The following is a 15,848-nucleotide window of genomic DNA, read 5'->3' on the forward strand; positions in this document are numbered from 1 at the left end:
GTACGGCTGTAGAAGGCGGCGTTGGCCAGCGGCTTCAAGGGCTCGTCCCGCTGAAGTGCTTGTCTCAGACAACGCTTGCTTCCTCGTGATCCAGCGATGTGTGCGCTTCGCTGAAGAGATGAAAATCAAGTGAATCAGCCTTTTCGAGCTCCTTATATAGAGGTTAGCCACACCCGTCTCAGCGGGAAATGGCAAGGAGGCCTTTTGGCCTCATTGTCCTGACGTCACCTCAGGCCTCGCTCGATAGGCTTATGCAGTTGCTGCAGAGCAGCCAATGAGCGAGCAAGCCGTCTCGCCATAGCTGAGTACTGCTGCAACGCGCTTTACATGTATGAAAATTAAGGATAATTTTTTGCTTCAGTATTTCGTGAAAAAAGAGTTTTTCCCGTAGCGTTTTTACAAAAACGCAGTACGAGAGGACTCTCGTAAGAGAACCTTTTCTACGCACTGTTGATAAATGAGGACCCAGGCTCGTTGGTCTGATTCTTGGAGACGCTGAAGCCTCAATCCTAATGCCTGTGCATGGAAAGTGCTTGTTGAGACGACGAGCTTCAGCAAACACACACTTCAGACGCTCTACACTGCGTCTGTTTGCTCTGTGCCTAACATCTTGCTTTGTGAACGCGGCTGCTTGCGCTTTGCTCTGGATGGACCGGACGGACGGGGCGGTCAATGCGACGGAGCCATTGGAGCCCGGGAGCGGCATGTGTGCTTGGGGCGGACTGCGCACGCCGGCCTCGCTGCCGCGGTATCCCGGGCCATCGCATCCCATCTGCGTGGTGGAGTGCGGACCCCGCCATCGTCGACTCCAACGTGCATGCAGACTGCCTATGTTTGACGGACCTGGGGTTTCCGTCGGCTCGTCTCCACCTGGACCTGACCCGCATCAGTTGCATCTTCGCGGCGCTCACCAAACGCGTCACTGGCAACCACGTCATCAGAACACGACATAGACAAGGACAAATAAAGGGCTGCGTCAGAACGGGCAACACTGGAGGTACGGAAAACGTGGAGTGGATTTTCGCCTTCTCCGCACTTTTCCCAAATGTAAGATCATCTCAGAATTAAAAATAGACCTTTTCAATACCCAGTCATTGACAAATAAAACTAGTTTAATATCTGAACATATTCTTGAAAAACAAATAAACATGATGTGCCTCACTGAAACCTGGCACAAACCAGAGTCATATCTTGCACTAAATGAAGCCTGCCCCCCAGGATACACTTACCTGGAGAAGGCTAGAAACACCGGTCGTGGCGGAGGTCTTGCTGTTATTCATCGCAAAGACCTGATTGCCACCTCTCTCCCACTGCCAGAGTTGACTACATTTGAGTGTCTTCTATTCAAATGCAGAGCTCATAATGAAATAATAACAATACTCCTCATCTATCGCCCCCCAAAACCACACCCTGGATTTATCACTGAGCTACAAGATCTACTTACATCACTCTGTGCAAGAACCAATAATACACTCATTATGGGAGATTTCAACCTTCATGTTGACTCCCCCACAAATCACCCTGCTGCAGAGTTCCTTGAACTCCTGGACTGTTTACATCTTACACAACATGTCACAGTACCTACACACAGAAAAGGCCACACTCTGGATCTAGTTATAACAGACACCGCCCCCATTACCAACATGAAAGTCTATGACTTGGGCGTGTCTGACCACAAGGTTATCTCCTTGGAATTGCCTCTTGCAAGTCTCTATCATAAAACAAAACGTCAAATCCGGTTTAGAAATTTAAAAGCAATAGACACCACCCTCTTCAATCAAGATATACAGCAAGCTTCACTAGTCACACAGTTCGCATCTGTTAATGGTTCTGTTGACCATTATAATTCCAGCCTTCATAATATCCTTGAGTTACATGCACCAATCAAAACAAAAATAGTTACCTTTTCTAGGTCAGCCCCTTGGTATACAACAGAGCTCCGGAGGATGAAAACGGCTGGCCGTGCCCTGGAGCGGAAATTTACCTCAAGTGGCTTACATGTACACAAACAGGCCTACCGGGACCATCAAAAATCATACTCCAAAGCACTTACCATAGCCAGGTCTAAATATTTCTCACAAAAAATCTCAAACTGCACTGGAAATTCAAGACAGTTGTTCGCATCAATAAATTCTCTTCTCAAACCTCCCACATATGCACAAGCTGACACCAGTACAGACCAGTGCAATAAGTTTATGGACTTTTTCACCAACAAGGTTATTTCAATTCGATCCAACTTCTCTGCTACAGGATAATTTTCTTGCAAATCCATGTAAATCATTTTCTTTCTTCTCATGCATTTCTCAGACAGAGGTGGAGAGGATCATAAAGTGCATGAGAACCTCTACATGCTCATTGGACCCTCTCCCCACACCATTATTAAAATCCAACATTACAGCCATCAGTCCACTGATCACAGAAATCATCAACCAGTCACTCAAATCCGGTCAAGTTCCTGCAGCTCTCAAAACTGCAGTTATCCGTCCACATCTGAAAAAGCCGTCACTTGACCCGGAAATTCTGGCTCATTACAGACCCGTTTCAAACCTGCCGTTTTTGTCTAAAGCCCTGGAAAAAGTTGTTGCAGCCCAACTTCACAATCATCTTCAAATCCATAACATATATGAAAAATTTCAGTCTGGTTTTCGAGCAGCACACAGTATGGAGACAGCTTTGGTACGCGTCATGAATGACCTACTTATCACTGCAGACCAGGGCTCACCATCTCTCCTTCTCCTTCTGGACCTGTCGGCCGCCTTTGACACCGTGGATCACAACATCTTGCTCCATCGTCTTAAGTCTGTGGTTGGCCTCTCAGGGACCGCACTAAGTTGGTTCCAGTCATTTCTTGCTGGCAGGCTGGAGTATGTGGCTTTAGGACAGTCCCAATCATCACCCCACACGGTCAGTTGTGGAGTGCCACAAGGGTCCGTCCTTGGTCCAAACCTTTTCACTATCTACTTACTACCTCTTGGTCACATCATTCATAAACATAAAGTTTCATTCCACTGTTACGCAGATGATACACAATTATACATAAAAATGGACTCCTCACTCCCCTCAGCGCTGAGGTTTGCCTGGAGGAGATAGGGGCATGGTTATCTGATAACTTTCTTCAATTAAATAGCAGCAAAACTGAAGCCATTCTGATTGGTACCCCTCACCAAACCCAGTCCTCCTCCCTCAGCAGTATATCAATTTTTGGCCATCACATTGCTCTGTCAACCTCTGTTACAAACCTCGGAGTCAGACTTGACTCAAATCTCACTTTGGACACCCACATCCGTCACCTCTGTAAGGTCTCCTTTCTCCACCTTAAAAATATCGCCAAACTCCGTCCTTCCCTCTCCCAACCGGATGCTGAGAGATTGATCCATGCCTTTGTCTCCTCCAGGTTGGACTACTGTAATGCCCTCCTTGTCGGGATCCCTGGCAGAAGCCTGCAAAAGCTCCAGCATATTCAGAACTGCGCTGCCCGGGTCCTGACGAGGAGGCGCAAATATGACCATATCACACCTTGCCTGAAATTACTACACTGGTTGCCCATTCAACACAGAATTCAGTACAAAATCTGTCTCCTCACCCATCAGTGCATACATGGAACTGCCCCTGCCTACCTCAGTGAACTCCTCATTCCACACACCACAACACGTAACCTCCGCTCCTCTACCTCTACCTACCGCCTGTACCAACCAAGGACTAAACTCTCCTCCATGGGAGATAGGGCCTTTCAGGCAGTCGCCCCATGGCTCTGGAATGCCCTCCCAGAGTCCCTAAGGGCTCCACAAACCGTGGAGGTTTTCAAGAAGGGTCTAAAGACATTTTTATTTAAACAGGCCTTTTAACTCCCATGTTTTTGATTTTAATTTTGTGGTGTTTTATTGTTATTTATTGTGTGATTTTCGGACTGTTTTTAACCTCTTGTTACTGTAGCACTTTGAGATTTCGCTGAAATGTAAAGTGCATTATAAATAAAATTTATTATTATTATTTATAGGCTGCGTTCGAAACTGCATACTTCCCTACTATATAGTAGGGGAAAAGCAGTAGGCGAGCGAAAAAGTATGTACGAATCTTTAGTATTCATAAAAGAGTAGGCGAGAATTACCTAGTGCGTTCGAATATGCCTACTTACCTACTATATAGTAGGAGAAAACAGTATGTGAAAGGAGCAGTATGTTCGAAACATCAGTATTCACAAAAGAGTAGGCGAGAAGTTCCCGGATGATCTACTGCTTCCGGCCAGATTTTCGAGTGCTCAACCGATGGATACTTTTCTATCCCAGGAGGCCACGGGAGAGGATACGTCATAATCGAACATCACGGAGACCAGCGACGCGAGTGCTTTCAAATGTGAGCAAGCATGGTTCCTTGTGTTAAAATCGCATGTGTTGAACTACTGTAGAGTAAACTGTTGAATTGTTGAAGGTGTAAAGACGTTAGACCGTATAGTATAGTTGTGATTTTGCTGTAAAAACACGTTTCATTATGTATAGCCTATACATAATAAAACGTGTTTTTACAACAGATTTTCCTGTCAGATGTAAATAGACATTTAAAATGAGCGTCTTTAAGATGTATATGGTTTATGTAAATCTTCTAAAAGTATTGCAGATGAGCACATCACAACATGGAATAGACATCTGAGTGATGAATGTGTGCTATTATGTAAGAGAATTCACTATTGTCAACACTGCTTACATTAGATAAATGATCTGTAAGGAAGGTAAATAAACATCTATAAAGTAAACATAAGTTATATATTTTATTTATAAATTGAGGAACAATTTTATAAATTTATTTATAAATTGATAAATTGAGGAACATTTATGTTGGATAAAAAGTGAGTTAACACATCAGCAACAACCTCAACATATAAATGTAGTATTGAGCTCATAAATCACAGAGGTAATGTGAATCTCGTCTGGATGTTACAGGGACAGATGAACACGTGTGTTTATTGAGCTCATGAATCACAGAGGTAACGTGAATCTTTTCTGGATGTTACAGGGACAAATGAACACGTGTGTTTATTTAGTTCATAAATCACAGAGGTAACGTGAATCTTGTCTGGATGTTACAGGGACAGATGAACGTGTGTTTATTGAGTTCATAAATCACAGAGGTAATGTGAATCTTGTCTGGATGTTACAGGGACAGATGAACAGATGTGTGTTTATCCGGTAGAGCTTTGAGTGAGTATACTACAGAAATGAAAAACAAAATCTATTTATTTTAATTATTGTAATTTCAAACAGAGCTATTAAAACACTTTTCTGATTCTTGATTTCTGTGCATTTGCTGCAGATCTTTTGTGGTGGAGCAGGACCTGCAAGGGAAGATGATGGCTGCATTTGTGGGGGGGAAAAGGGTATTTTAGGGATCTTACTAAAATATAAAGTAAGATAATGTTGTATCTTTGTTACTTTTGTACTTCTAATACAATCAAATGACATTGTGCTGTTAAAATGACTGCTTTTGTATTATGTTTGTGTATTTTTGTAGGATCTGAAATCTCTGCAGACTGGTGTGAGCACTGAGGATGAGGAGCCCAGAGTTGAATCCTGGAAACGGTGCCATGGATGAGACCCTCCATCACTCCACTGGCCCTTATTGCCTCAGATTGTGAAGCACAGCGCAGCACGCAACAACCTCAGGCACGAAGGCACGGCTAACCTCTGGTGGTCAGCTGCTTCATCAGAATAAAGCTGAAGAATGAGAACCGCTGTGTTGAGATGGCAGTAGGATGTGGGGTATATGATACATGATTGTAGTTTGAATAAAGTTTCATGTGTTGTTGACTTGTATATGCATTTGTTTATTGATGGTTACTTTTATTTGTTCTTTTTCTAATTTATTAATGTTTCTTATTGTGGTCAGTAAATAAAATATAATTATTTAATTAATGCATTAATTCATTGCTTGACTGAAAATGTTAATGTTTTCAGTGCATTTATCTACAATGTATTCATGCATAGCTATGTCATATGACAAAACAAATTACATTTAGCTTGTTTTATTAAATTATATAATTTTCAGTAAAACAAAGGTAATATAATTAAGTATTGGCCAGCATTTATCATTATTATTGTGTGTAAGTTTTGGGTTGGGCTAGCAATACAATTTGTTCTGGGGTAATATACATTTTTAAGGAGTGATACTGGAGTATAAAATCAACAGTTCTCTTACGAGAGGTTCTCTCGTATTGCGTAAGTTGCTTACGCTACGGGTAAAGTCATCTTTTCTCGAGATCTGAAGCCAAAAATGATCCTTAATTTTGTATTTATTGGCAACGCAGTGCGGCAGCCAGCAGACCATAGCAGGCTGTATAAGCGTGCTCATTGGCTGTCCTGCGGCAACTGCAGCAGCCTACCGGTGAGCCCTGCGTGACGTCACGCCCAATGAGGGCGCTTCGCGCCCTCCACGCGTCACAGCCCGCCAGAATGGGTGTGGCTTAGCGTATATAAGGAAGGGCTCAACAGGCTGAACTCTGATTTTCATCTCTTCAGCGAAGCTCTCTGCATCGCTGGATCTTTGAGAGAAGCCGCCGCCGTCGAAAGAAGCGACAGAGCAAGCCTAGGACAGCGCCTGAAGAAGCCGGACGATTCTCGCCGCCTTCAGCCATCCGTGCCTGCTACGCTATCCGGCGTCATATCCTTTCTGCTGTGTGTGTTCGCCGCTGCGACACACACTCTCTTCTAAAAGAGAAATTTCCCACAAGGCGTTGTTTCAAATGCCTCGCACCTCGTCGGTGGCGACCGTCACATCCTCTGCGCTTCCTGTCTGGTCCGTTACCGTGCAGAAGCTGCACTCGCTAGGGCGGCTGCCCTGAATGTGACGAGATGGATCTCCCCACCCTGCACTTCCCGCTCTCTCTCCCTTTGTTGTGCCGCGCAAACTGCGCCGTTCACGAGGGATGTCAGAGGCGGACGGTCTCGGGGCTAACTTTCTTTAAGTTACAAGAAAGCTACCGCGCCCCGCACACGTGCTTCACTCACCGGCGAAAGAAGGAAAGAGAATGTTTTAGTCCCACCGAGGCCGGACTAACCTCCATTTCTCACACATTTCTCAGTCCCCTCTCAAGTTCAGGCGGCTGGAAAAATCAATATTGCAGTAAACGAGCCTGTTATAATACATGCACGCCTGCAAACGAAAGCCGACGCAAAACATGATGACGCTCTCTGGCTCACTCACCGGTGAAAGGAGGAGAGAGAGTGTTGTTAGTCCCGCCGAGGCCGGACCAACCTCCAATTCTCACACATTTCTCAGTCCCCTCTTAAGTTCAGGCGGCTGGAAATTTTAATATTGCAGTATATGAGCCTGTTATAATACATGCACGCCTGCAAACAAACGCCGACACAGAACATCTCTTATATGCTCACGCTGACCAAAAGCTTATGTGTGTTTCTCCCTGTGGCTCAGTGGCAAAACCTTGGGCTTTCACGCCAGAGACCCGTGTTCAAATCTGGGCTCTGGTGGCAGATAAAAATTATGCTGTTCGCGGCCAGCTTTCTTCCATACGGAAAGCGAACTCGCCTCTCGCACCCTCATGCGAGTATTTATGAGCGTCTAAACATGTGAGCCTTCAAAGCATTACTCTGTCAGTCCCCTTGGAAAGGCTACTGCAGAAGTGTATTTTGCAGCCAACGAGCCGGTAATACAACCCGCTCGCCTGCATGCAACTGCCGTTTTCACGGCAACCCAGAGAAATCTCATAAGAGTGTAATGTCTGGTTATCCGGTTCAAGCCGCTGGCATTTTAAGTGTAGAAAATGTGCCCACGTCTCAGTGCTCACCCCTACACACAAGCACGATAACCCCCGTGTCTCTCACAGAGCCCACTCTCGTAAAGCTGCCAAATGCCGCTCGAGCGTTAAAAGTAGGAAATGTGCCCACGAACCCGTGCCCACACCTGCTCACTGCCCGCTCTGTCACAAAAAAAAAAAAAAATAATAATAATCTGGCTCACGCCGCATGTGTTTTAAGTGTAGAAAATGTGCCCACGTTTCAGTGTTCATCCCTACACACAAGCACTATACCCCCCGTGCCTTTCACGGAGCCCACTCTCATAAAGCTGGCAATAGCCACTCGAGTGTTAGATGTAGGACATGTGCCCACGACCCCGTGCCCACACCTACTCACTGCCCGCTCCGTTACACGGCCACTTCCTGCCGGTCACGTTACGAATGTAAGTCTTGTGCCCGCTCACGAGCGCTCACACTTACTGACAAGCATTTTACCCCCGGCGCCGCTCTCGCGCCCTGTTCCTCGCACAATATGCTCCCCGTCCGAAGCCACTGGGACATCGTGTGTAAAACGGCCAGCCATCGCTGTCTGCGAGCCGCCGTATTCAAGCACAGAGAGCGCGCGCCTCCGAGTCAGGTTCTCGAGCCCGCAGAGTGCGGCATTCGGAACCCGGAGGCCATTCTGCCCCTAGCTGTACATGCAAAATCATGGGAAGCTATTCCAGGCGTGTCAGAATGGGTGCTGAGCACAGTAAAGCAGGGCTATTCGTTGCAGTTCGCTCGCCGCCCCCCGCGCTTTCGAGCACGAACCAAGACGAGAGTGAATGGGGAAGTAGCACACCTACTTCGTGCAGAAATAGCGAAACTTCTGTGCAAAGGGGCCATAGAACCGGTACCTCCTTCTCTGAGCAAGTCAGGCTTTTACAGCCGTTACTTCATCGTGCCCAAGAAGGACGGTGCTCTCAGACCGATCCTAGATCTGAGATATTTGAACAAAGCTCTTATGAGAAGACCGTTCAAAATGCTCACAACCAGACAGATCCTCGCGCAAATTCGCCCGGGGGACTGGTTTATTTCCCTCGATCTGAAAGACACTTACTTTCAGATTCAGATAATACCCCGATTAGTAATACTGATAATACTGATTAGTATGCAATTACAGAGAAACTACCAGGGGAAAAAAAACACCACTGTTAAATATCAACTCAACAAAGTACTGTGTACTTGTTACCTGTTTAGGCTGGTAATAACTCAGATTTAATTGTGTACTTCCTCAGAATGTAGGCAGCCAATTTTTAGAAACACCTCCAGTATTACCCATCAATTCAAGTTAGGTTTGTAGTTATCCTAGGGTTATGTTGGTAACAGTCCATGTTTATTTATTACCATCTTGAAATTAAGACGGTAGTTTCCAATAAATTACCTTGTCTTACATAGTTGTTGTTCATTGCTACACCCATTTATAGAGGGTTTATCAAATAATTTACCTTACACTTACCTGGTAACTACCCCGCAGGTACAGTTTTCCCTAATGTCATGGCACATCTTAAATACTGGGTATGTTCTTGCAAATGTTTTTACAATTTACTCAGTAAGTAAAGTGCAACTGTACTGTAAAATTAAGCCTTGTTTATTTCCATGGTATTACCGGAATTGTACCATATAACCTGATCATTCCCTTTTCCATAGTCACTTTTTTTTCTTTTTTTTTTCTCGTATGTCCTGCAACGTTACCAAGGAAAACATGACAATTTACTCGGTAAGTAAAGTGCAACTGTAGTGTAAAATGAAGCCTTGTTTATTTCCATGGAATTACTGGGATTTTACCCTATAATCTGATCATTCCCTTTTCCATAGTCAAATTTTTTTACCTCGTATGTCCTGCAACGTTACCAAGGAAAACATGACAATTTACTCAGTAAGTAAAGTGCAACTGTACTGTAAAAGGAAGCCTTTTTATTTCCATGGAATTACTGGGATCTTACCATAGACTGTAAAAAATAGGATCTTACCCTATAATCTGTAATAGCTACGTAACTGTAGCTATTACAGATTATTGGGTAAGATCCCAGTAATTCCATGGAAATAAAAAGGCTTCCTTTTACAGTACAGTTTCACTTTACTTACTGAGAATGTTCAACGTGATCTCATGAGAATACGTGTGTATTTTTACGTAAAGTGTAATTCTACCATGCGTACATTTACTTACGTTTTATACACACAGAAACGTATAATACTGACGTATTTACAGCACTAAAATGTAAAATGTTTACGTATTAACAGCACAAAAACGATTAGCCCACATGCAGTTAAACAAGAATACACTTTAAAACCTTAAAAATACCTTATTTAATCGTTAGACCATTTTAATATTTAGTTTATTTACAGTGAGACACAAAATGCGTTTTCTCCAATAGAACAATAATACACCAAAACCCAACATAAATTCACAAAAGACATACATTTTATTATACTTGATATAATCCAAATCTTTAGAATCCATACGTTTGCAAGAAAGAGATCCAAATTCAGCCCTTTATCCAGTGAGTGATCTTCATCTCCATTTCACAGGCTATCACAGCAGCGCAGTCCGTAACTGTCAAATACCGCGCTCGTGATGAATTCAAATTCAAAAATTGCGCCCTCAAGAAGCGTTACGACATGTTTTACGGCAGTGATATCAAATGCTCATTGGCTCTCGCCTGTTCATCCATGTTCGTCACAGATTGCGACATGCCGTATTTCAGTCGGTAAACTACATTTGAAATGGAGAAGCGCGCGTGCCTTCACACAGAGCAAAGCCGGATTAACATTTTCATGGATTGATAACTTAAATTCTGCTCTGTACCTCATTCAAAACTATTATATACTGAAAGAGAGGACTGTGACTGCAACACATCGTCATGTGAACGACTTTTGGTACCGGTTTTGACTTTTTCGCAATAAATAAATTATTGTGATTACACGTATGTTGTTTTTCTTCATAATTGTTGCCTATGTAGTTTTCTATCTTTGAAAATTACGTATTAATACTACGTATTAATGAGACCAGGCTGGAATGTTTTAGTTAAAGGAGAACTCGGTAACTCTAGCGAACTCTACTCACTTCTTCTCTGATTTTCCCTTTTGTTGTCGCATGTTTTCCCCACGAGCTCCCCCTACAGCTGTGGGAGGGTGTATATTTCACAACACGGTCGTAAAAAACTCACTTGCGGCGGCCTCCTCCCCCTCTCTACCGCTGCTCATGTGCGTTTGTTTTGATCGGAGCAAGCCAACTGTATCGTGTGGAGCTATGTCTACCGAGGTGGGTAATCTGGTAATACATCATACATGCGTGTTTGTTTATGTCGAATTGCCGTAAAGCAATTTGTGTTTCGCGCTCGTTCTCATTCTCGTTCTCGCTTCTCACGAGACTTCCAATTTCTATCTTGCCGGGACGGTAGTCCCCAAGTTGCAAGGTTGGTTTTCCGCCTGGGAACGCTGGGGGGAACGGGGAAAGTCACCAATATCACCAGAACAGGTTGTTTAACCATCCAAATGATTTCTAGACAGTTTTATTATGTTAAAAAAGTTACCAAGTTCTCCTTTAAGTTGCAGAACACACATGGTAAAAGTTTGTGATTTCAAAAATGTTTAAGCAGTAGCAAAGGATGTGGTAAGAGTCTGGTAATACAATAGAAATAAACAAGGCTTCCTTTTACAGTACAGTTGCACTTTACTTACCGAGTAAATTGTCATGTTTTCCTTGGTAACGTTGCAGGACATACGAGGTAAAAAAAGAAATGTGACTATGGAAAATGGAATGATCAGATTATATGGTACAATTCCGGTAATACCATGGAAATAAACAAGGCTTCATTTTACAGTACAGTTACACTTTACTTACTGAGTAAATTGTCATGTTTTCCTTGGTAACGTTGCAGGACATACGAGGTAAAAAAAAAAAAAAAGTGACTATGGAAAAGGGAATGATCAGGTTATATGGTACAATTCCGGTAATACCATGGAAATAAACAAGGCTTAATTTTACAGTACAGTTGCACTTTACTTACTGAGTAAATTGTAAAAACATTTGCAAGAACATACCCAGTATTTGACCCGCTGACAACTGCTCTATCCTGGCCTCTGACAGCGAAGAATGGTCCGGTTCACACCACTCTGCCTCCTCGTCAGTCCAGGAGTCCGGCCGTACTCGGGCCAGCGTGGATGCGGAACTATTGCGCCTCCTCACCAAGGCCGTCGACCAACTTGGCCTCGAGTGGTCACCGCCTAAAGAGCCCGCGCCGAACAGACTCGACGGCTGCTTTCTTCATAGCCGCCGCCAAGCACCCGCATCCAGGACTGCACATTTACATTTACATTTACATTTAGTCATTTAGCAGACGCTTTTATCCAAAGCGACTTACAAATCAGGACTAAATTAAGCGAGTCATCATGAAGAGGCAAAAAACAACAACAACGCAAGAAGTGCTCAAAATACGAAGTTCAGGCATTATTCAGAGTAGCATAAGAATGATAAGTGAGGTTTTAAAGGGGAAAGTTTTTTTTTTTTTTTATGAAGTTAGGTGCTCACGGAAGAGATGGGTTTTCAGCTGTTTTTTTAATGTTGTTAGGGATTCTGCATTCCGGATGAGGGTGGGGAGAGTGTTCCACCAGCATGGAACTGTGAATGAGAATGTTCTGGAAAGTGATTTTGTGGCTTTCTGTGATGGAACCACGAGACGTCGCTCGTTGATTGATCGTAGGCGTCTGGTAGGGATGTAGGCTCGTAGGAGTGAGTGAAAGTAGGAGGGAGCTGAGCCTGTGATAGATCTGTAAGCAAGCGTCAATGCCTTGAACTTGATGCGAGCAGCGAGAGGTAGCCAGTGCAGAGAGATTAACAGAGGAGTGACGTGGGCCCTCTTGGGCTCGTTGAAGACAAGACGAGCTGCAGCATTCTGGATCATCTGAAGAGGTTTGGTTGCACATGCTGGAAGTCCGGCCAGAAGAGCATTGCAGTAGTCAAGCCTAGAAATGACCAGGGCCTGGACGAGGAGTTGTGTTGCATGCTCGGTTAGGAAAGGCCTGATCTTCCTGATGTTGTGCAGCGCAAACCTGCATGATCGAGCTGTCTTTGAAATGTGATCTGTGAAGGTCAGCTGGTCATCAAACGTTACTCCCAGATTTCTGACCGACCTTGATGGGGTGATTGATGATGAATCAAGCTGGATGGTGAAGTCGTGCTGTAGAGATGGATTGGCAGGGAGGACGAGCAGCTCAGTCTTTGCCAGGTTGAGCTGCAGGTGATGTTCCTTCATCCATGTGGAGATGTCAGCCAGACAGCTTGAGACCCGTGCAGCTACTGTGGGACAGGCCCGGTTCTAGAACCAAATCACTGAGGGTGCTTCTGAATATAGTGAGGGTGCTACTTACATAATCGTAGGAAATAGCTCAGTCATCAGTCTGAAACATAGTAGCCTATCTCAAAATTGGGGATGTTGTATACAACAATACTACTGTAATTGCTGTTATGTTAAACAATATACGATCTGGCAGTAAATTATAGAATAGCATGTAAACAAGCAGCAATCTTCACTTTGCAAAATATCAAAACATGCCACATATAGCCTACCTACATTGTGGTGATACCCTTGTTGTAACCGGCTTCAACTTCGATTGAACACTCCTAGAATGGCCAAAAGTCACTGCCTTACACACGTCTCTCTCCATGACGGTGAGAGACACATTTTTACATAACAAGGCAGAAAATTTACCAAGAACATCCAACCTAACTTGAACATAAACACACGTAACTTTACTAACACAAACCCCAACCATATTGCTGTAATAACGCATAAATCAACTCCCAACAAACAATTACCCATAATGCACTAGCGCTGACTGCCGGGTCTGTACAATATGACAACCATGACAACACATCAACACCCAATCAGTCATTCATTGTTAGCGTTATGCAAACATATTGATAAAGCACTGCTGCAGTAACGTTATTACACCAAGGTATTGCTGCTATATTCTTTATGACAACTCCAATAACAACGACAAGCAGTTCAAAACAATTGACAGCAAAAGCTGCGCTAGCTTAACGTTACACAACACACATAACGTTACACAAAATACTTATTGAGCATGCTACAATTATTAATAATAATACTTACAGGTTGTGATTCGGAGGAGGAGGAAGAAGCTAATCCAAATATATTCAGTACTGTAACCTTCCTTCAAACGGCTTGCTTGAGCCATTTTCTTATGTCCATGATGATTAAAAATGGACACTTATTTTTACGTTACCTAAAGCCCCGTCTCAGAAAGTCAGCTAACAAAATTTCTGAGCGGGAAGCACGCACGCAAGCAAAGTGGGCAATTAAAGAGACAGCTTCACCTTTTGGGTATCGCGATCACGAAAGGACAACTACAATGCATTAAACATGAAAGCATAACGAAACAATTTATTTAATATATATATATATTTGTTTAATTTTATTTATTTATTTATTTTGTGTAGGTTATCCTATTATAGGCAAGAGTGTGAAATCCGTCTGTGTTTTATTTTCGGCAAAATCTCGTTTATGTGTGCTATTAATAATTTTTCATCTGAGGGTGCTTTCACTTTTATTTGAGGGTGCTTAGCACCCTCAAGCACCCCCGTAGAACCGGGCCTGCTGTGGGATCATCTGGTTGAAATGAGAGGAAGAGTTGTGTGTCATCAGCATAGCAGTGGTAGGAAAAACCGTGTGCCTGTATGATGTGTCCCAGTGATGTAGTGTAGATGGAGAAGAGGAGGGGACCAAGAACTGAACCCTGGGGAACCCCTGTGGTCAGTTGATGTGCTCTGGATACCTCGCCTCTCCATGCGACTTTGAAGGACCTACCTGTGAGATAGGATTCAAACCAGTCGAGTGAAGTTCCTGTGATGCCCAGTGATGAGAGGCTGGACATAAGGATCTGATGGTTCACAGTGTCGAAGGCAGCAGACAGATCCAGGAGAATGAGGAGTGAAGATTTGGAAGCAGCTTTTGCAATCCTTAGGGCTTCTGTGACCGACAGTAATGCAGTCTCAGTTGAATGCCCTTTCTTGAAGCCAGATTGGTTGACATCCAGCTGGTTGTTTAGAGACAAGAAGGATGTTACTTGGTTGAAAACGGCTCTTTCAAGTGTTTTTGCAATGAATGGTAGGAGAGAGATAGGTCTGTAATTCTCTACAAATGATGTGTTTAGTGTTGGTTTTTTAAGCAGTGGAGTAACCCGAGCCTGCTTGAATGCTGTAGGGAAGGTGCCAGTATGGAGGGATGAGTTGATGATGTGTGTGAGTGCTGGTAGAAGTGTGGGAGAGATGGCTTGTAGAAGGTGTGAGGGGATGGGGTCTAGAGGGCAGGTGGTAGGGTGACTGGAGAGGAGAAGTGTAGATACTTCTTCCTCGGTTAGCGGAGAAAAGGAGGACAGAGGGGTATTGGCTGTGGAAGGGGTCAGTCTGGGTTCCTGTGTGTGTGGAGCTGAGAATTGACTGCTGATAGTTGTAGTTTTGTTGGTGAAGAAGTTCGCAAAATCGTCGGCAGTTAAGGAGGAGGAGGGTGGTGGTGGAGGTGGACAGAGGAGAGAGTTGAATGTCTTGAAGAGTAATCGTGTGTTGGAGGAGCTGTTGATCTTGTTGTGGAAATATGAAGATTTTGCAGCATGAACATCAGCAGAAAAGGACGAGAGGAGAGATTTATACATACTCAGGTCAGATGAGTCTTTTGATTTGTGCCATTTCCTCTCTGCTGCCCTGAGTTCGGTCCGGTGTTCACGAAGAACCTCAGATAGCCAGGGGTTAGAAGGAGTAGCGCATGCTGGCCTGGAGGAGAGAGGGCAGATATTGTATAGAGAAGAGGTTAGTGTGGAGCATAAGGTATCCGTTGCAGTATTCACATCCAGAGATGAGAATTGTGAGGGTGGGGGAAGAGAAGATGACACGGCAGAGGAAAGATGGGAGGGGGAAAGTGAGCGCAGGTTTCGCCTGAAGGTGACTGGTGGTGGGGTTGGTGGCGCAGGGGTAGTGAGTTGTAGGCTGAAGGTAATGAGGAAATGATCTGAAACATGGAGAGGCCTCACCAAAAAGTTGTCT

This window comes from Rutilus rutilus (genome assembly GCF_951802725.1).
Source record: "Rutilus rutilus genome assembly, chromosome: 20".
Taxonomy (NCBI): domain Eukaryota; kingdom Metazoa; phylum Chordata; class Actinopteri; order Cypriniformes; family Leuciscidae; genus Rutilus; species Rutilus rutilus.